The sequence below is a fragment of the Carassius auratus genome, chromosome 9, assembly GCF_003368295.1.
Source record: "Carassius auratus strain Wakin chromosome 9, ASM336829v1, whole genome shotgun sequence".
NCBI classification, from domain to species: domain Eukaryota; kingdom Metazoa; phylum Chordata; class Actinopteri; order Cypriniformes; family Cyprinidae; genus Carassius; species Carassius auratus.
The window spans coordinates 1-23,556 of NC_039251.1; the positions used below are offsets into that span (position 1 = coordinate 1).

The following is a 23,556-nucleotide window of genomic DNA, read 5'->3' on the forward strand; positions in this document are numbered from 1 at the left end:
TGAAACAAATAATTTGAAACTGACATGACCTGAATTTGTTTACAGAATCCAAATCGGTCACAGCTGATAATGAGGATGAAAATGAAGAAGTCCAAGGATTTTCTGTTTGGGAAATTAAAGTAAGCACTCAGATTATTTATTCTCTTTATTATTTCCATCCATACAGTAGATGCTAAAGGAATAATAACTTTTGCACACTTGAATGTGAAACAGTGTCTCACGGAGTCCTTTTTCACCTCCAGAAAGTCTCACCCAGAGCTTCAGGAGGAACTTGGAGAGCTGAGGAAGCATCTACTGGAGAGCACCAATGACATGACTCCCCTCAAAGTGTGGGAGCTCCAAGGTGAGCAGGTGCTGTTATTGATGGTCCTCTCTTACGGTGTTCTGGTTTCAGTGCTGTGTCACCCAGTGAGATTAAAGCGATCCTCATGGTTCCTGGAGAGAACTGTCCACTTGATGAATTGGGAAGCAGAAGAAAGGTTGCAGTCTGTACCCTTTGCTTGCTGCAGCGAATCTTCCTATTCTTTTTCAGACTTCTGAACAGATGCTTATTTTCACAGCCAAGTTCAATTTTGCACTGTAAGACCTGGAGCAAAGTGGCTAAATAAGAGCCGTTTTAGTTTTGTGCTGATTGATAAATGAAGCAGTCTATTTCCTTGACATGAAGGGCTCGTCGTGATGGTTATCAGGATGGTTATTGAAACAGTCGTTTTGATTTTGTAATAACTTTTAGGAATTGTAAGTGGTAATAACTTTGTGTAATTTTTACCCTTTCCCCTGGACTCTTTAGACTAGTTTAAAAATCAAGCGTGTGGCCAACCAAAGTCATAATGTTTTGACTCATCAAATACATTTCTTAATTGCTTCTCCAAAAAAATGAAATTATATTTTACTGTACTTATTCTAATGATGTTCTTTCTTTTTGGAACACAAAAAAAAAAATCACTGTTTTCCATACCGTAATGTATCCTATTATAATTATTCTAATAATGAAGCTCATGAAGTCAAAAATTGTTGTATTTCAGAAGAATTCATTAAGGAGAGCTTGGGCAGATGTCCACATGTTCTCTACATATGACTTCAATTTCAAAATGTTCATCTTAAAAACTGTTGTATGAAATACTTTTATGAGTCAGTTTAATTGCTTGGAAGAGAATACAGCCATACATTCTTCAAAATTGTTGTGTTCGTATACAAGTAAATCTTGAACAATGTTGAATTCAGCTGTTCGTTTAATTACAGAATTTTAGATTTATATTTTAATTATGAATAGTTTTAATGGACTCTTGCATTGCATTATTTGCTCTTTTAACAAAGATTTTGAAATGCCTCTTTCTGTCTTTCCAATAGACCTCAGTTTCCAGGCAGCATCTCGGATCATGACTGTGCCAAAGTTTGATTCTCTCAATTGATGCAAGACCTCAGCCAAAATTTCCCAAGCAGAGCCAGGTAAAAAGTCTGAAATTCAGTCTTGGTTTAGAAAATTCCAAGACAGAAATCATTACCTTGTTACAACTCTCTGCATCAGAACTCAAAAAGAAAAAAGGGAAAGATTAACAAAAATGTTGCCTTTTTTAAAAGGTTCATCCTTATAGAATCCTTATTAAATCCAATAATAAACTTATTTAAACATCACAAATGTTGAGAACAGGAATATATGTAACAGTTATTCTTGTAAAATACTCCGCTATGCATTTTTGCATGTATAACAGCACAGAATGCATGCATATGCATTATGTGTAGGTCATTTTTAATGTGTGACTGTGACTTTACTCCACTGCTGCTCAAGACAGCTTTATGTGCGGTGTTCAGAATTTGCTGACTCCGAGTTATTGTGGTTTACTGTTTGTCAGCATAGCAGATATGGCGTCTAAGAGGGAACAGGTTTTTCTGAGATTAAAATGAGTTTTAATGACTGTTCTGGGATGTTGGCGAGAGCTGGTACTGACTGTACATGTTTTACTGTCCCCACAGATCACTGACAAGAGTGGCCGTAAACCAAGACATGAGGAAAGAAATAGAAGACAATCAAAAGGTAAGGTTTTATCAACAACTTTTCTGATGAGCACTGTAAAAAAAAAGTTTCAAGTGCAGCCATGTGGGCCAGGATTTTTGTGATTTATTTTTAGAAAAGTTTGATGAGTACTCTGGAGTGTCTCAGATGAAGAATCCAATACAAAAAGATCATGTTTCAGCAAATCATGCCCATACTGAATGATGTGAAGTCCATAAAGTGATGGTGTAGCTAACAGGTCTTCACATTTCAGAGGTTAAGTGAGTCGATGGGATCCAACCTGGAGATGCCAGTCTGTTTATTAATGGAATACACGTTGACCTGGACATTCATAACGCTTTCAGGTATGATCCCTGTCCAAAGATCCTCTTACCAACTGGTAACTGGCCCTACTACCGTTCCTCAACATGTTTTATGTTTGTTAAACTCATCCTGTAAATGTATTCTTTCTCAACTGATCTGTAGCATCCTGGACATCCTCCGAACCGAGGCTAAGATTCTCGAAGGTCTTCATAACCTTGGCATCAGGGGAAGCAGCGTTAGTAAGTTCCTGCATTTACCATCTTCAACCACTGTAGAGGACAGCTACGCTCTGGACATCCGCCACTCATCCGTTATGGTAAGACGCTAATTATCTGAGTGTGGCTGTGGAGCTCCAGAATTCTGGAAGTAAAAAACCATATTTTCAGTCTACATAGAGAAACTGATTAATGTTTAATAGAAACTTTTAAGACTGACCTGCCATGAGCTTCTTGGATGCTAAGTATCTGTTTTGAAACAAATGTCACGATTATCATTATTTTGTTTCTATTTTTTGATAATGCTAAAGTTAAATGATAAAATACTTCCGGAACCCAAGCTGCAGATAAATTGGGTGTTCCCTGCTCACATAAAGGCTTTCACAATGTAATAAATGTCTGTCATTTTCTAGTGGGTTAATGACATTGAGAAGGACTCCATGTATCGTCACTGGCCCTCAAGTGTCCAGGAGCTCCTCAGAGCAACATTTCCTGGAGTTATTCGACAAATACGCCGGAACTTCTATAACCTGGTGAGTCAGCTTGCTTGTGAGTTGATTATAGTCTAAGCTGAAATATGCTGCAAGACCCATTTTGTATGAATTTGTTATAATATTAATTTGTGGAAGAATGAAAAATGGTTTTATCTGTTGTTTGCAGGTTTTGTTTCTTGACCCAATACAAGAGGAGAGCATTGAGCTGGTGAAATTAGCAGAATTATTTTACAAACATAACATTCCTCTCAGGTATGTGCACTCCACAATAGCATTTAATAATTTTTCTTGAACCTTAATATATATGATTCTAATTGCTAACTTCTGAATAATGATTGCTAAACTGTAAAATGGACCATTGTCACAGAAAATTTCCATAGCTCTGCTATTTTCATATCACTTAAAGAGCCAGTAAGATGAAAATTTGAACACAAAACATTGTCATTTTGTCAAAATATCATTTTAAAATTACCTCAATTCTCAGAGATCCCCAAACGGTTCGCGCGAAGCTGTTCAAAAGATTCAGTTTCCTTAAACCCCACCTTTTGGTAGCATACTGTGTTCTGATTGGTCAACTAACATAGTCAGGTTTGATTGGTTGTTCTGCACACACCTTCATGGTAAACAATGTGTTAGCATCTTTTTTGGGATGAATTATGTCTTATTCCTCTCATCGCGAAGCAAACAGTAAAATAAAAAACTTGAACAGTCTCGCTGCTTTTTCTTCTGTGTGGGTGTATTCAAGCCGCGCGCTTCAGTTTGAATCTGAATAGCGCGTTCAGCGCGGGGGCGTGGTCACATTACATATAATTAAGGGAGATTTGAAAAACAGACATTGCGTTGTTTTCATATGGATTACTTTATCACAGAATATCTGTTAGCAGCACATGTTAAACTTCATTTTAATGACGTGTTTGTAAATGAAGAACAGCACAGACAGGCTGCAGACAGCACACATACTGATAAGACGCTCGGGAGAAAACAAACACATAACTTCATAATCATACTTCGCGTTGTGATTCGGAGATGTTTGTTGGTCTAAATAAAGTTGGTAATGAACCCTCTTTTATGGCCAAACGCTTTGAAAATCCCGCTGTACTCACCGAGATTAGAAAAGCAGTCATCAGTGAAATGTTGTGAACACAACAAAAGGGATTTGTTGTACTGCTCTAGTATTGTGGTAAAACTGAATTTTAGCCATTGGTTCTTCTGATCTTCATTCTTTGGCAGTGAAAATAAAACAAACTTGCCTTTACAATTAAAAACACACTGTCTCCTCGACATGATGCTCTCACACCAACCAGAGCGTCTGTGTGTGGGGGTGGAGCAGGTCAGAGCTTCGTTTCTCCCAAGACGGTAGGCGGAGATTATTATGCAAAGTGCTCCTAGTGACGTACATAGAGATGGGCAAAAGATTTGAAATCTATAACGACTCGTTTCAGTGATTCAGAGTCGACTCCTTACTTTAGAAGCCAATAACTTTATAAATTGTGTACTTTTTGGTTTAATTACTTTACACATCGTTTACACTGATGGACAGCTACATCATACACTGTAATACAGGTAATTTTTGATTTCCCATCTGTGTGGCTCTTTAATGGTTTCTTACGTATAATTTCAACTCAAATCAATATTTCATGTCCATTTCTATCTTTTTGGTAAGTAACCATGTAATAAGCAGCTGACGTTATTCATTCAACAAACAAACAAACAAACTTCATTTTATTATAATGAGCTGTATCATGTACTGTTCAGTTTTATTTGTTGATCATTTTATGGTTGGCAAGATTTTATGCCAGATTTGATATGCATTTATGTTTCCGTGTCTCTTAGGATTGGGTTTGTGCTGGTTGTCAGTACGGATGATAAAGTGGATGGGTATTCGGATGCAGGTGTTGCTCTCTTCAGGCTGTTAAACTACATCTCAGAGGAGTATGATGAAGCACAGGCTTTTACGTCCATGGTGTCAGTGAGTATCTTTGTGGTTGCTCTGAGTCTCTTTTAATTCAAAATGACTTCTCCTTCACATTAAGCGTGATATCTGAAGGCCTGGTTTGTACTGTGTGCTGTAGCAGATATTTTCAGTTAAAATGTACACATTCTTTTGTTCAAGACATTGGTTTTATGGATGTGGAAAGAGTGCTATCCAAAGATGACTTATGTTAACATACAGTAAATGTGCTAATTTACAGATCTATAACAGGGTTGAAGTCGGAGAGATTCTCTCTGTGAATACAGTAACTGCATATCTGAAAAAGAAATTTCCAAAAGCAAATGCTGCCAGAATTCTTGGAGTGGACTCAAGCTATGATGACAACAGAAAGGTAGTGCTGTTACAGTATGTGCTCTGATGACAAAAAAACATTTAATGTGCAGAGAATTACATACTTACAACATAGTACAAAATATTTTCAGTGCACATGGCACTTTTATAACTGAAATACAACTTTAAAAAAGGCAATATGATTTTCATAGCATTGGTAAATAAATAGAAACCATTGCTTGTTCAAAATAGGAAATCATGGACTCGAGATGTGATTTGAAAATAGATGTCTGTGCCTTTATGAAGGTTTAGTATGATGTGTGTGTTTCAGGCTGGAGGAGGTTTTTACAGAAAGAGTGGTTTAGGTGCTTTACCAGTGGGTCTGTTCAATGGTATTCCACTCAGTAGTGATGAGATGGACCCAGAAGAACTAGAGACGGTTCTTCTGCAGAAAATCATGGAAACTACCAACTTCTTCCAGAGAGCTGTCTTTATGGTTGGCCTTTATATCTCTTACTGTTTCTTCAAATTCTTTGGTTTGACCATTTACTTTTATCACGCATACATCTATTTATTGACTGTGATCCTTTAAATTTGGTTGGTTCGCAAATTCTAAGGCGTTTCCTGTACTATCCAGGGTCAGATCACTGAGAGTGTTGATGTGGTGGACTTCCTAATGGAGCAGGCCAATGTGGTTCCTCGAATCAACCCTCTCATTCTGAGCTCTGAGAGGCGATATCTGGATTTCACTTCCTCACCAGGTAGCCCTTCAATGATCACCTGACCCAAACCAGTGCCAGTATTGATCTGTCATCTCACCATATCATTGTCACGGTCACACTCTGCAATCTCTTTCACATCACTATCATCAACATATCATTACCCATACCTTTACAGTGTTTATTATGAACTGAATCTTAATAATGTCTTGTTATGATTGAACAAATAGTTGCTGATGACTGGGATGACACAACTATGTTCTCATACTTGGACTCCAAAGACAAAACAGCAGTTGTCTCTAAGAGAATGAAGTATTTCATCAGAGAAGGTGAGTCGTGACTCCAGTCAGTAATTTATATTTTATAATGTTTTAAGTAGCTGCCATAAATTGTCAGGAGTTTGACAGTGCACTGCCAATACTGCTTGTATAACATCATAATTAACATTGCATGGTTGGTTTAATGTTACTTTCAATATTTTAACACACAATACATGTAGACTTCTTGGCTAGAAACCTATCCAAACTGTTTTTCTTAAAAGCATTATTCTTAAGTACATTTTTTTTTACTTCTTCTGTAGAAGAGGAGGTGTTGTATGGAGTGACCATGTGGATTGTAGCAGATATTGAACAGCCCTCTGGGAGGCAGTTGCTCCGGAACGCCTTGAAACATATGGTAAACTACTGCAGTTTTTATTTCCAATTAGTTGTAACCACAGGAATCACATCTTCAGAGAGCAGAGGCACACATGCATCTTAGTAATTAATCTGAGAGCAATTCATCTTGGAAAGCATTCTTCTGGTGTTGGTTAATGAACAAAATGGAGAGTTAATGATCCGATTGAGATATATGCACATTACACACACACTACTGGTCAAAAGTTTGGCATCAGAATGGTTTTTAACAGTAACAGATTTTTATGCTCATTAAGGCTGTATTTATTTGATCAAAAATACAGGAAAAATTGTAATATTTGACATATTATTGTGATGTAAAATAAAAAAATTCTATTTTAAGATACTTTAAAATCTATTTTATTCCTTTGTGATGCAAAGCTGAATTGTCAGCATCATTACTCCAGTCTTCTGTGTTGCATGATCCTTCAGAAATCATTGTGATATGCTGATTTATTATCAGTGCTGGAAACTTGTGCTGCTTAACATTTTTTTGGGAACCTGTGATACTTTTTTTTTCAGTATTCTTTGATGAATAAAAAGTTAAAAAGAAGAGCATTTATTTAAATAAATATTTTCTAACAGTATACACTACAGTTCATACACTCACTTCGAGGTCATTAAATTTGTATTCTTTCTTTTTTTGAAAGAAATTAAAACTTTTATTCAGCAAGGATGTGTTATATTGTTAAGAAGTGATAGCATAGATTCATACTGTATTGTTAGAAAAGATTTATATTTTGAATAAATGCTGAAAATCATTTTATTCTTCAAAGAATCCTGAAAAAAAGTATTGTATGGTTGTTATTGATATTTGGCAGCACAACTGTTGCCAACATTGATAATTCTATGAATAAATCAGCATATTAGAATGATTTCTTAAGGATCATGTGACACTATAGACTGAAGTAATGGCTGCTGGAAATATTTTTTATTTTTATTTTTTTTTTACAATAATATCGTGATTTAAAAAAAAAAATGTATACTTAAACACTCTGCATTGTATTTTACTTGTGTGTGTGTGCAATGTGAGTGTTTAAATATAATTTTCTTTTTAAAATCACGATATTATTATAAAAAATTGAAAAATTAAAAACAGATATTGATCCAGTTTGCTCCAAATGTTTCATTGAATCAAATCTGTTCATATATTTTTTTGTTCGTATATTTTTTTTTACATTCAAGTAATTTTACTAATATCACTATTCTTCTTCATCTCAAAATCTGTATATCACGGTTTCATTTTTGTTAAGTAAACTTACCCTAATGTTTTAAGACATTCCTAATCACATAGTTTGTTGCTGGTTTGCTGTGATCTCCTGTTGGAGAGAGTCTCTAATCATCAGTGTTTGTTCGCAGAAGTCCAGCAGCTCCAACTGCCGTGTCGGGGTGATCAATAACCCCAGTGGAAAGCCCACAGAGGACAACAGCGCTTTGTACCGAGCTGTCTGGGCTTCTCTCCTCACCCAAAGCAGCAAAAACATGCTCGACTTCACCCTAAAACTCCTCAAAGAAGAAAATGTGGAGCTCCTCAAACAAGGCACCAAGATTAAGCACTTACTGAAACAGGTCAGTGGAGTGTGAAATACTGTGTCTGGGTAATGTGGAATTATGCGTAGAGCATTTTGACTTGGATTTATCTTAACACGCCTGTTCTTTTCTAGTCTGTCTGTCTGTCTTTTTTTCCTTTTCCATTTTAATTTCACATTAAAGTCACTTGAGTTAAGTTGCTGGAAATGTGCCGTCCTCCTGTCAGTCTGTTTTGAAAGACCAGAAAAGTATATTACAGAAATACAGATTGTTAATTCCATGTTGGCCGTTTATGGCTGCAAGATTATTATAGAATTATACTGATGCAAATGAATGACCTCAAGATGCAACCAGATGAAAAAAAACTCCAACCATTAGGGGTGCACCGATATTACATTTCTGGTCAAACCGGAAAAGCCAATAAACATTTACATTTATTCATTTAGCAGACGCTTTTATCCAAAGCGACTTACAGATGAGGACAGTGGAAGCAATCCAAGAAAAAAACTAAAAGAGTAACGATATGTAAGTGCTATAAAAAGTCTCAGTTAGGTTAACACAGTACACATAAGCTCCTTTCACACTGCCATTCCGGCAAATACATGGGTAAAGTGTTCCGGCAATTGTCCCCGCGTCTCTAGATTGTGCACTTTCACACTGCCAGTGATGACCCGGGATATGAGCGTGCTTTCACACACAACCCTTGAAGATCCCGTAACGACACGTGACATCAGCGAGAATAGAGCAAGCTAGTAAACATAATAAACATGGCTGATATTACAGTTCTACATTGTTACAATTACTACTAGTGAATTTAGACATCACAACCTTTACAATGTACAGTATAAAAGATGAAAATTAATTAAAAAAAGATTACTTTTAACATTATTAAATTATTATGCACTGTCTTTTATGATGTACTGCTTTCATTTAATGTTTTCTTAAAACATAGTAGCTTTTGTCCTCCCACTTGCAGTGTCTTCCAAAGAACACAACAACATTTATAGTTTCCTCCGGTCATCACCATAAAATGACCTCTCATCTTTTCCATGGTGTGCCTTCACCCCATCACCACATCCAGTGAAAACCACTCAACCACATGCCATTTTCTCAGACTTGCACACAAACGACATTTCTGGGAATGGCTACCGTGTATCTCTTACAACCACAGCTGGAATCTAGGGTCTTATTGACAGAGTATTGTACCTCTCAGAAGATCTGATTGGTCTGTAAGATACATGGAGAGTTTTCTTGTGGTTCTTTCAGTCCTCTTGTAACTGTGTTTTCCTGCTCCTGTTTATTTCCATCGTAATATATAAGATAAGAGAAAGTGTTCCATCCAACCCGGCATTCCTGAGTTTTATTAGTTGAAAATGGTTGGAGAGGGATTCTTGGTTCCCTGAGAGCTTGTGTCTGGGACCTGTAATGGCTCTATTATTGGATGGCTGGGAGAGGTGTTGTGCTGATATTAGCATTTTGTTCCTTTTCATAAGGGCCAAATGCTGGAATCACTAATAATCTGACTCTGCACAACTCATGCGCCCGAGATTTGTTATTGGCACTGAAGCCATTTCTCATTACAAGTCTGATAAATGAAAATGTTTAATGATTGATTAGCGCTACGCGGTCTCCAGTGGCAACACATTTTTCATAGGTCTAGACAATTTAATACTCTTCTCAAATTACTCTAATGACTGCACTTGCACAAATGTGCCCTCTTTAGTTGTCAATATCTCACTGATTGACTATTTCCTCATTGCAGTGTAATCAAAAAACAAACTAATGAGCTGATCGATTTGTTCTTTCCACATTTTTGCTCCACTACAGTTCACCTCAGTCCAAACCAGGGGTCCCACAAGATTTCACCCCCTATGTCTTCACTGAGAAATTTATTCAGAAGAATTATTCTGAAAATAATTATTATTTGTGACAGTAAATATCCAGTATATATATATTTATTTATTTATTTATTTATTTATTTATTTATTTTTTGTAGGTATATAGCTGTTTTCAACATTGGTAAAAATAAGATATATGTTTTTTGAGCAACAGAGCAGCATTTATTAAAAATGATTTCTGAAAAATCTTGTGATATCAAAGAACGGAGTATGCTGGTGGCTGCTGATTTAATTTTTTTCCAAGTAGTAATAATTTATGTTAAATACCTTTTTCAGGTATTTAAGTGTTAAATGTGTGTTTGGTCTCCTTTAGGGTATGGACCATGATGCCTTTGAGAAGAAGTTCAACACGATGGAGGTGGACTTCCTGCACAGCCAGCAGAAGTACTGTAAGGACGTTCTGAAGCTGAAAGCTGGACAGAGAGCTGTGGTCAGCAACGGCAGGGTGAGATTCACAAACAAGCACTTCCAGGAGAGTTATTAAATCATTTATAACCTAATGACCTATGGCACAGACCGCTGATCTGGATGATAAATAGTCTGAACTCTAAGGTCTCACCAGTTGGTCCCTCCCATGGACCACTCATTTTGTTGACTCCGTATTAAGCAGTTTGCTTGGCCTGTCCTAACCTGTGAGGAGAGGAAGAGAGAGATGAAGCCTGGCGTTAATTCGCCAGCATCCACTCAGCATCCTCTGCTGCAGGGGTCGCAGGTCACATAGAACGGGCCAGCTGTCATAACGCTGTGCTTTTCCAGCAGAGTCTTTGTTGACAGACAAGCACAAAATGGACTGCAGCCTGAAACATCAGGGACATGCCATCATTCTCCAACACACCAAAAGTGATCCCCAGAATGTTTTTCATCCTAAAAAGAAGTTATGGTTTCATAAATATATATTTTAACCCTGTTTTATATGAATGAGCTACTAAACCGAAAGAAAATAGCAGAATATAAGTATTTTTATAACATTTTTAAGTATGTTTATGTAACATTCCTAATACATGCACGGTGATTTTGTAACTGCTATAAAATGTGTATATCTTTAAATATGTTTTTAAATAAATATTAAAGTATAGTCTAAATAATAGACTTTTTAAATACAGGCACAATGGTTTTATAATGCCCATATTTTGATATTTATTATATACAATCTATATATTTGTTTATATCTAAAATTATGTATTACTACTAATACATATACTCGCTTTTGAGGCATGAGAGGTATTTGTCATTCATTTCTTTTAGCTGCAGTCTTATTGGCTCTAAACTATTAAAGGGTTTTGCTCTGCAGAAGACATGGTCCACTAGCCAAATGTAAACGAAAAGATGCAAAACAAAATTAGCAAGAAAATGAAAAGCTGGTTAACGTTTATATTCTGTGTTAAAAAACATGTTGATATTAAAAGCCAGGGTGACAGTCAGGCAGTTGGCCTTGCTTTGATTAGCAGTAAAAATGTTCTGCCATGGACATGCATATAAATGACTCTTATTTGAAAAGGGGGGGCTTTGAAGGGTTCTGGGTGTAGAAGTTTGAGCCGCTGTACAATAGTAAGCACACATGCTCTGACACTTTAGACCCGTGGTGCTGATAGTAGATACAGACTGAAATTCACCGAACTTCACTTCTGACTAACAATAAGCTCAATGTCTTCACTAGGTCCTGAGCCTATTGGATGATGAAGAAGAGTTCAGTGCTGAAGATTTCCATCTGCTAGAGAAGATCACACTTCGCACTTCAGCAGAAAAGATTAAATCGAAGATCAAGCAGATGAGCTTGAATGCCCAAAAGTATGCACTCTTTTTGCTGGTCACCCCAAGCAGATATGACAGTAGAGGCAAACTGAAACCTGTTATTGCTCTTCACAGGGCCAGTGATCTAATCATGAAAGTAGACGCTCTCCTCACTGCATCACCTAAAGGAGAGGCCAGAAAAGACCTCAAACTTCTGAAGGACAAACACAGGTGCAGTACTGAGAGTATCTGTATTTTAAAAGAAAATAAATACTTTCACCCTCGTGCATTTCACCAGATCCTTTTGCCGGTTTTGTGATTGCAGACCATAGAAAATAACATGGTTGCATAAGTGTCTCAGTGATGATGTCTGCTTTGTAAATGTATCCTTTGAATCGGTTCTTTTCAATTAATCACTCTTATCGGTTCATAAATGGGTCTGAAACTAAATCACAAATTAGTCAGACAACTCACTCAATGAAAGTGTGAGTCAGCTGCATATTCAAACATAAACCCTTTCCACCCAACTGGGTTTCCATGGCTATGATCAGCTCCTCTTATTATTTATGCATATTCACAGCCAATTGTGACACTGAAGTAGTCCGTGTGTGTTATCAGTATGTTAAAAGCCTCTACTTCAGTTTTTCTCATTAGCGCAACACTACCAATGAATCTAGCTGACAAGATGTGTCTTTTAACAGCGTTCTTCAGCTGGCACAGCGGGAGGATGAGGTGTTCTATGATGTGGTTGCCATTGTGGATCCTCTCACCAGAGATGCACAGAAGTTGGCTCCTTTATTAGTTGTACGTACAACTTTGGTCATGTCTAAGTGCTTTTTTTTCCTCAGGCCTTGTTTTTGTGCTGTGATTCAGCTCAGAGACAATGAGCTTGGTCATTGCAGTGTCTTCCAAAATCATTCTTAATGTTCAACTTCCTCTTCGTTTCATTATTCTTATGGTCTGTGGATCCTTAAAGAAGGATCCTTTTTTATATAGATGTAGAACGTGAAATGAGAGCGGTTGGCTCATCTGTATGCGGCCCTGTGAAGCGTGACCTGGAGCTTCCCTCCTGAATCCTGTTGTTTTTGAGTGTGTGAGTGGTTAATAACCAGGCCTTCTCCTCTGTGTGTGCTGCAGGTGCTTGGTCAAGTGGTCAATATGAAAGTGCAGGTGTTCATGAACTGTCGAGCCAAGCTGTCTGAGATGCCCCTGAAGAGGTGAGAGCAAAAGCTTAATTAAACTTCAGCTCTGAGAGGGTCGGGGGACACGCATGTGCACACTCACACTCATATAGCAGCTAGAGCTGTTCTGCAGGTATTATCTTGCTTTTTGTTTTAACAGAGTTCAGTGGTTAAAATGGTTAATGTGGAGTTTTATATTATCTGTGTAATAACTACCTCTTAGCTGATGTATAAAAAGATGTGGTGAAACACAGCTGCACTGATTTAAAACACAAGGGGAAAGAGAGAAAAAAATATATATATACCGTATTTTACGGACTATAAGTCGCACCTGAGTATAAGTCGCATCAGTCCAAAAATACATCATGATGAGGAAAAAACATATATATAAGTCGCACAGGACTATAAGTCGCATTTATTTAAAACCAAGAGAAAACATTACCGTCTACAGCCGCAAGAAGGCGCTCTATGTTTTCATAGTGCCCTCTGGCGGCTGTAGACGGTAATGTTTTCTCTTGGTTCATTTCTCTTGATTCATTTCAAATTAATTTTGATAAATAAGTCGCACCTATACTTGCCTCAAAATCAGAATGTATATCCCTTGTCATGTTATATTTATTTTATTTCTTTCCCTCTCTTTCTTTAATATTTTGTAAATAATTTTCATGAAAATCAGCAGACATGGGGACTTGTGACTTGGTGACTTGGACTCGAGTCGACTCGAGTTGCTATTTTTAGGACTTGAGACTTGACTCGGACTTGGAAGTTAAAGACTCGGGACTTGACTTGACTTGAGACACGATGACTTGAATGACTTGAGTGTTAATTACATCATGTTTTCAGTTTGAATATAAAATATATAAATTATTTTTTAAAATAAAGTTGATTACTCAGCTGGAGCGCAGGCTGAGAATAGCGTCGTGACTGGATCAGGACACTATCATCAGTCATGCCCTCTCTACCTTACACACACCACGCCCACTTAAATCAGATATCACATCACATCAACATGTCAGCTCTGAGAGGTACCGAGGGTCATCGCTTTTGTCTTCAATAGTTCGCGCCTAAAAACGCGTGGAAAACGCTAGTCGCGCCGCTTTCTACTTCTTTCCAAAGCTCTCAGGCAGAAGTGCTCCTGGGGCGTCTGTCGTTGCTAAGCATCCATGACACGCTCTCTCTCAATGAAGATGCGGAAATTTCAGCAAAGGATAAATGGATTTGCAGCACTAAAAATCGCTCGCAGTAGCTCTGCTACTAAATTCATTTCAAAATGGCAATCCATATACAGCTATGAACAGCTGTTCCTTCATCTTAGCTGAGCTTTCAACGTTGATACGAGAAAGGATGAAGCTGATTGGTTAGTTATTGTCACATGACCTGCGGTGCGCTTGCGGCATTCTGAAAAGTTTAGATGTTGAGCGCGTTGCTTCCATTATGAGCGCGCATACCGCGCGCCTACATTGGAAATAACGAACTTGCGCGGAAAGAAGACGTGATGTGAACAGCCCCTAATGATCCGCTAGCAGGCCTTCAAAAAAACGCATTCCAGGGGCGGCGCTAGGGTTGGGCTAAGGGGGCATAACATAAGCCCCGAATATTTTATTACCTTGTCTTTCTCATAGATCAAAACAATTAATCAGAAAAAACAAATGTAGCTGCCGCGATTACCCAATCATGACAAGTGCATATTACATACATACATATATATATATATACAGTACAGAATATAAATATGACGTATTTTCAGTTGTTTCATACTTTTTTGTTATGTACAGTACAGACCAAAAGTTTGGACACACCTTCTCATTCAAAGAGTTTTCTGTATTTTCATGACTATTGACTATTGTAGAGTCACACTGAAGGCATCAAGGGCTATTTGACCAAGAAGGAGAGTGATGGGGTGCTGTGCCAGATGACCTGGCCTCCACAGTCACCGGACCTGAACCCAATCCAGATGGTTTAGGGGTGAGCTGGACCGCAGACAGAAGGCAAAAGATCCAACAAGTGCTAAGCATCTCTCGGGGAACTCCTTCAAGACTGTTGGAAGACCATTTCAGGTGACTACCTCTTGAAGCTCATCAAGAGAATGCCAAGAGTGTGCAAAGCAGTAATCAAAGCAAAAGGTGGCTACTTTGAAGAACCAAGAATATTACATATTTTCGGTTGTTTCACACTTTGTTATGTATATAATTCCACATGTGTTAATTCATAGTTTTGATGCCTTCAGTGTGAATCTACAATTTTCATAGTCATGAAAATAAAGAAAACTCTTTGAATGAGAAGGTGTGTCCAAACTTTTGGTCTGTACTGTAAGTTACAAGTTACAATTTTGTTTGATTCCATGATGTATTTTACTGAACATGTGTATTTACAATGCAAATCCAAATTATTTTAATTTACTGACAGTTACTTATATCTTGTCTTTTAACTTTATTAAGATCAGATTCTGCAGGTAAAATAACAATATTAAGGTGACTTGACTTGGACTTGACTTGACATAGCTTGTGACTTGACTTGACTTGACTTGCCCAAGAAAAAAATACTTGGGACTTACTTGAGACTTGAAGGTTAAGACTTGAGACTTACTTGAGACTTGCACATGTGTGACTTGGTCCCATCTCTGAAAATCAGTAATAAAAATAAAGGTAAAAAGTTAGTTAATAACTAATGATACTTGGTTTATTCCCCAAAAAAGTTTAAGTCATATTTAGAAGTTAGAAGTATAGATTAGAAGTATACTGAAAATATGATTATATTATGTTATGAAATTCCTAGCTATTCCCAAATAACAACATACCACCAGTTTAGTTTATAAGATTGATGTTTCATCTATTTCCTTTGTCTTTCTGGCAGCTTTTATCAATATGTTTTGGAACCGGATGTTTCATTCTTTGGCAACAACTCCCTTTCCCCTGGCCCTGTGGCCCGCTTTACTGAAATCCCAGAATCCCCTCTGCTCACTCTTAATATGATCACCCCAGAGAGCTGGATGGTAGAGCCGGTCAGGAGCCCTTATGATCTAGATAACATCCACCTACAGGAGGTATGAATTTCTAATTCTAAATGCAGCATTTATACATTTACCGATGCTGAGAAGTGCATGTGATTAGTTTTTTGTAGTTCAGAATTCATTGTTGCTGCAGTAGTGCTATGAAATGTTTGCATGTGTCTTGATCAGCCAGAATCTCCAAGACAAAGATGTTTAGTGTCATTATGATGGATTTGGATGGATAAATGAGTCTTCTCCTACTGTATTATCAGGTCAGTGGTGTAGTCAATGCAGAGTATGAGCTTGAGTATCTGCTGTTGGAGGGCCACTGTTTTGACCTGTCCACAGGTCAGCCTCCCAGAGGACTTCAGTTTACACTGGGCATGAGACAGGAACCTCTCATGCATGACACCATTGTCATGGCCAACCTGGTGAGTTTATTCTCTATTCTTTGCTTTTGCCTGAATATATGTTGTATTAATTGAACTAGGAATCTTCCTAGCTTGGTAAGAGTTACATGGATCCAGATTGAGGTTCCTCTCATCATTAACCAACCTTCATGTAATTCCAAACCTGTATGACTGATGTTCTTCTATGGAACGCAAAAGCTAACCCACCGCAATTCATAGGGCTATTTCCAGTTGAAGGCCAACCCCGGTGCCTGGATCTTGAGGATGCGAGAGGGCCGCTCAGAGGACATCTATCAGATACAAGCGTGAGATAATTTTTTTTCCCTTCACAGATCTATTTTTATATACTAATGTTTAGAAGTCTAGTGATCAGTAAGATTTGATTACCAAGGTTGCATTTATTTGAACAAAAATACAGTTCTGTCATTACAACTCGCTGAGGGATTGGCGTGGTAATGTACATAACAATGTTAATGTATCTGGTCTCAGAGAAATAGATCTGCTACGCTGCTGGTGCTGCAGCAGAGCAAGTACTGAGACTTGCTATATTCCCAACATGCTGCTGTGAGCATGTAAGAAATAAAGTTGCTCCACATGTAACACATACGAATAATCCCCATAGCATACATGACCACCCCGTATCAGATCTATACAGGTGGAGCTGGGGAAGGTGGAGGATTTCTGAAGTGCGCTGCAGCTGCTACAACAAGCATTGGCCAAGTTTTTGAATGTTGAGCATCGAGCTCATAGGCTACCAATACAAGAGAGAACCAATCAGATGTGACGTGATAATGATGTCATTGTCATATTGAGTTAGATCTATCGGACTGTGCCATCTAGAGTTTCATGCCAGAACTTTGTGTTATTGTTCTTAATCTCACTGACCCCAAACGTTTGAAAGTTAGGTTACATTTGGCATATCTTGTTTCCATATTGATTTAAAATCAGTTTTATCAGTGCACGCATTCACTGGGCATCAAACCTGTCATCTTGGGTCTGCTGGCGATAGGTTGTACGAGGAATACCAATACCATCCAAAATAAAGAACAAAAAGAGACGGCCACACTCAAGCTAACGGTCCATATCACAACTCTCTAAAATGCTTGTCTAAATTTTCATTCCTTCTGATTGTGCACGTTTTAGCAGTTCTTTGAGGAAACACAGTGGTGGTTTCTTTGAGAATTATTTAAGACAGTAAAATTTATACCCCATTCATGCAGGTTAAAGTTAGAGCGCGGTGTCGTTTTTCACACTGTCTGCTACTGCTAGTGTGATTATTCATACAGTCTAAGGTCTGGCACACAACACAACCAAAACGGAGGGTGTGTGAGAGAGAAAAAGAAAGTATCTCTCAGACGCACACACTGCTGACTACTAAATGAATGGAAAGGCAGTGTTTTGTCAGTGTGCTATTCACTGATATCCTGTTCTGAAGAAGTAAAGCCTAATAGTGTCCTGAATCACTGGACATTTTTTATGCTTTCATGTCATCACAACTTTTTTCTGAGACATGAACTACTTGACAAAAAATAATCCAGTACTGAATTGTGAGTCACTGGTGAGGAATCAGAGTAATTACAGTGATTGCAATGCAGAACTATTTGATATTCCTCAAACTATTTACTAGCTGTTCTTCATCTTCTTTTGTGGTTTTTCATCCTTGTTTCCTTTGATCTTCATGTCCCTCTTTTTCTTTTTTGTTGTTTTTCCTCATCATGTTCATACTTTTGTCTTTGTTATTTGTCATTTTTGTTTGTTCATTGTTTTCTTCTCCTCTTTGTTGTTCTTGTTGTTCTTCTGTATATCTTGCAATCGTTATTGTTCTGTTTATCTTCTCTTGGTTGATGTTATTGTTTTTCTGTTCATCTGTTTATTATATCCTTGTTATTGTTCTTTTTTGTATTTCTTGTTATTCTGTTAATTGTTTTTCTATTGTTGTTCTTCCCCTTCTTCTCCTTTTTCTTCTGCATTGTTTTTCATCGTCTTAAGTTTCATGCAATTTAATTCATCTCTAAATCAACAGCAAAACTTATAGACACCATTCAAACTTTAGTAGAAAAAGTAAGCCTTGTATATTTAAAATCACAAGTCTGTAACATACTTCATTTGCTGAATTGTAAGCACTGATATTTCCTTCAGGAATTTGTGCTCATATAATGTTGTGTATGTATGTTTAGGCACGATGGCACGGACTCTCCTGATGATGCTGGTGATGTCATTGTGGTGCTTAACAGCTTCCACAGCAAGATCATCAAAGTTAGAGTAAGTTTGTAATGTTGTTATAGTATTCACAATCTATTATGCTAAAAAGCATTTACATATAAAACACCAGCTGATGAGACCAATTAAATATTCAAGTATTATTAAATATTATTAAAATATTAGGTCCAGAAAAAGCCTGACAAACTCAATGAGGATCTTCTAAGTGAAGGAACAGAATCCAAAGGCTTGTGGGATTCCTTAACCAGGTGAGTCTGATTTTTGTAGCACTAATCACATCTTAGATCATTTCTTAAAAAGCTAGAGGGGAACAACAAATAATCACAAAAATATCACAGAAAAACAGACTGCACAATATTTATGTCTGGGTCTACAGAATGTTAAAGTTGTTACCTTTTTATATATATTATCCTAAAAATTATATATATATATTATTTTTGGGATAGTTTGATAAGACTCATTCATCAAGTTCAGCAAAAATCTCTATAAATCTCTCTAACTAGTGTGAAAAAAGACCTGCAGATCCATTGTCTCTCTTGTAAATACACACACTACCATTCAAAAGTTTGGGGGTTGTATAATTTTTTACATGTTTTTGAAAGAAACCCCTTATGTTAATCAAGTTGCATTTATTTGATCAAAATACAGTACAAACTGTAGTGTTGTGAAATATTATGATACTTGGGAAAACTGTGATATATTTTCAGGATTCTTTGACAAATAAAAGGTTCAAAAGAACAGCATTTATTTGAAATAAAAAGCATTTCTAAGAGTATAAATGTCACTTTTGATCAGTTTAATGCATCCTTACTCTATACAAGTATTTATTTCTTTTTATACGCTTACTGACTCCAGACTTTTGAACTGTAGTGTATATTTTGTATATTAAAAAGCAGAGGGTTTGCATTTTAATTAACAGCTGTTTATTACGTTTTGTGATCTGTCTCCTTTGTTCATTGCTGTCTTTGAGAAGTGTGTGGAGTTCTTTGGAGAAAAGGTAGGGAACCTGGTCTCTACATTTTTCACTTTTTTTTTCTCTTACTCACTTTTTCTTGCGTCAGTAAGCGATACAGCAGAATTTCAATTAGTTTCCCCTCAGCTTGATTTTTACACATCATTCTCCACATTTAGAAATAGTTTGCCGGGTTGTTACAAAATTCCACCTTGTCTCAGCAGGGTTACATCACCTCCATTCCACATTATTAAACAAACCTCATCTCGCCTTTTTCCTTGGGAAGTATGTAGCTTGGAAACAGGAGACCGAAAGGTTCCAAAGGTGTGATGATAGCTATTAAAAAAAACATTCTAATGTGAATATCTGTGTAGAGGCAGCAGTAGGTGAGATCTTGGCTAGGGTGGTTGTGGAAAGCTACGGATGGCACTTGGTTTTGTTTTGAGGTAATGCCGAAGGATGAGATCTTCAGAAATCTCTGAACCACCTCAGAACATGCACACAGGTTCTGTCGACATGAAATAAAATCACTTGCTCTGTCTCAAAACCTATTAGGCTGAACCAACAACTTTAAATGGTCTATAGCATCATTTACTTGAAGATTTCATGTTTTGTTACCTTATTTAAATAAAAAAATCTATATATTAAAAAAAATGCTGTTCTTTTTAACTATTTAAAAGAATCCTGAAAATACGTGTATCACTGTTACCACAAAAATATTAAGCAGTACAACAGTTTTCAGCTTTGCTAATAAAAAAATAAAGTTTCTTGAGCAGCAAATCAGCATATTAGACTGATTTTGAAAGGTTTGTGTAAGACTGAAGACTGGAGTTATGGCTGCTGAAAATGAAGCTTTTGTAATTGATACATATTCCACATGACATATTATTGGCAGAGCTATATTCCTGTTGCAAGTTTTTTTTTTTTAGTTAAGTGTGTGTTTTTTGGGTGTTTTGCAGCTTTGCCGGTGGCCCGAGTGTAGATGGGGATGACAAGAAGAAAGACGTTCTCAACATTTTCTCAGTGGCCTCTGGACATCTATATGAGCGCTTCCTGAGGTAGGACCACCACTCGTGTGAATGCGCCCATGTCAGCTTCCTCTTCAACTCCTCACGTATTTCTATTTCCCGTTTTTCCCCTTATAGAATAATGATGCTCTCTGTCCTTCAAAACACTAAAACCCCTGTCAAGTTCTGGTTCCTAAAAAACTACCTCTCCCCCTCATTTAAGGTAAGATGGCTATCATTCCCAGCATGCTCTAGGTGCTCACTGATGCATTTTGTACACAAACTAAGCAAGAGCTGGCTGAAATGGCTTATTTCCAGTGTGCCTGGCTGAGGTAATTTTTGAGAGTGCACAGGTTTTTTGGTTTATTTAAAATTATGGTTTTGAATGACAAAGTTTATGGCATGAGATTTTTTTTTTTTTTGTTGACATATGCATATTTTTCGTGATGCTTTGCTCTCTGTGTGATATCTGATTTCAGTTTTAATTATACACCTTTTAATGTAGGGGCTGCACAATTTGTGTAAAAAATCTAATTATCTAGTTATTTTCTGATAAAAATTACAATTGTGAATTAAAATCTATGCTTTTTTGTAAGGCTACACAATTTGGTCTAACATTTTGTGATTATTTGTCAACGTGATTATAAAATAATAGTAATATTTTTACAAGGAAAAAAAACTAAAGAAAAAAAAAAAGAAATATTACTACTGCAATATTTCACTGTAGAATTTAAAAATCAAATACTTAAGAAAAATACTCCAATAATAAAACTGTACAAATGTAATACAAATACATTCATGCCTGCCTTAAATAAATTTTCAAACATTTCACCATGAGCAGAACAGAAGTCATGCGATGCCATGGAGGCTCCAACATTGAAGGTTAAATTAATGCTTTTTCATAGTCTTAGCAATGAAAATGAGGGGAGAATGATCCATGAATGTGTTAATAGATATATTGTGTTGTATTGAGTGTGTAGTTGATCCCTTTCTGCTTGTGTGTGTATAGGACACCATCTCTCACATGGCGAAGGCTTATGGTTTCCAGTATGAGCTGGTCCAGTATAAGTGGCCCCGCTGGCTTCACCAGCAGACAGAAAAGCAACGTATCATCTGGGGTTATAAGATCCTTTTCCTGGATGTGCTTTTTCCCCTGGCTGTGGACAAGATCATCTTTGTAGATGCTGATCAGGTGACTTACGCATGAGAAAAACAACGGTTCTGAATGAATTAGCAACAAACATGATCTCAATACAGGTTAAATACAGCGAGTGGCATCTCACAAGTAATTACAGCTTTTTTTTTTTTTTTTTTTTTAATCTTATTTCATGTTAAATGCTTAGTTTATTATTTAATCATCCTCCTGTTGTTCTAAGACTTTGATTGCTCTTCATAATAGTGAGGTGTGGTTTTGCATGTCAAGCCATTACATTTGAGCTACTATTCACCATATGTGATGTGTTGATGTTGATCTGTATTTATATGTGGATGAAAGCCTAAATTGAATCTCAGTTCTTGGTGGTCTGAACACAAAATGAGTCTTGAAAAAGATAATAAAATTCATGGCTGATATTACTACCAATTTTTCCGTACTACATGAAGGACATGCAGAGCTTGTTGAATTGTGGCAAACAGTAACATGCATAGTGTTTTCTGTTGTATGCTGCACATTTTAGCAGAATTAGTCATGTGTATATATATAAAAAAAAAATGTCTTTGTTTTTGCATGTTTATAAGCATCCATATCCAACCTGTGAATCTGATTTAACAATACGTCTTACAGTTTGCCATTTTTTAATTAATAGCATCCAAGAGAATTCACAGGCACTTCTCCAAAAATTCATCCTGTTAGCACATTAGCAAACAGTGATGCCTTCTTGTTGCAAAACATAACACAGCATACTTATTATATTTAGATTGTCAGGGCAGATTTGAAGGAGTTGAGAGATCTGGATCTAGAGGGCGCCCCCTATGGGTACACCCCATTCTGCGACAGCCGCAAAGAGATGGAAGGCTACCGTTTTTGGAAGACTGGCTACTGGGCTTCTCATCTTGCACACAGGAAATACCACATCAGGTTAGACCACAACAAATCACAGACAATGACATACAGTATTGTTCAAAATAATAGCAGTACAATGTGACTAACCAGAATAATCAAGGTTTTTAGTATATTTTTTATTGCTACGTGGCAAACAAGTTACCAGTAGGTTCAGTAGATTCTCAGAAAACAAATGAGACCCAGCATTCATGATATGCACGCTCTTAAGGCTGTGCAATTGGGCAATTAGTTGAATTAGTTGAAAGGGGTGTGTTCAAAAAAATAGCAGTGTGGCATTCAATCACTGAGGTCATCAATTTTGTGAAGAAACAGGTGTGAATCAGGTGGCCCCTATTTAAGGATGAAGCCAACACTTGTTGAACATGCATTTGAAAGCTGAGGAAAATGGGTCGTTCAAGACATTGTTCAGAAGAACAGCGTACTTTGATTAAAAAGTTGATTAGAGAGGGGAAAACCTATAAAGAGGTGCAAAAAATGATAGGCTGTTCAGCTAAAATGATCTCCAATGCCTTAAAATGGAGAGCAAAACCAGAGAGACGTGGAAGAAAACGGAAGACAACCATCAAAATGGATAGAAGAATAACCAGAATGGCAAAGGCTCAGCCAATGATCACCTCCAGGATGATCAAAGACAGTCTGGAGTTACCTGTAAGTACTGTGACAGTTAGAAGACGTCTGTGTGAAGCTAATCTATTTTCAAGAATCCCCCGCAAAGTCCCTCTGTTAAAAAAAAGGCATGTGCAGAAGAGGTTACAATTTGCCAAAGAACACATCAACTGGCCTAAAGAGAAACGGAGGAACATTTTGTGGACTGATGAGAGTAAAATTGTTCTTTTTGGGTCCAAGGGCCACAGGCAGTTTGTGAGACGACCCCCAAACTCTGAATTCAAGCCA

The 23,556-nt window shown here is 37.1% G+C and overlaps 1 pseudogene; it reads left to right on the top strand.

Moving 5' to 3' along the window:
* The first annotated feature begins 45 nt into the window (after positions 1-45).
* Positions 46-23,556, top strand: part of LOC113108098 (UDP-glucose:glycoprotein glucosyltransferase 1-like) — a 28,244-nt pseudogene continuing 4,733 nt past the window's right edge.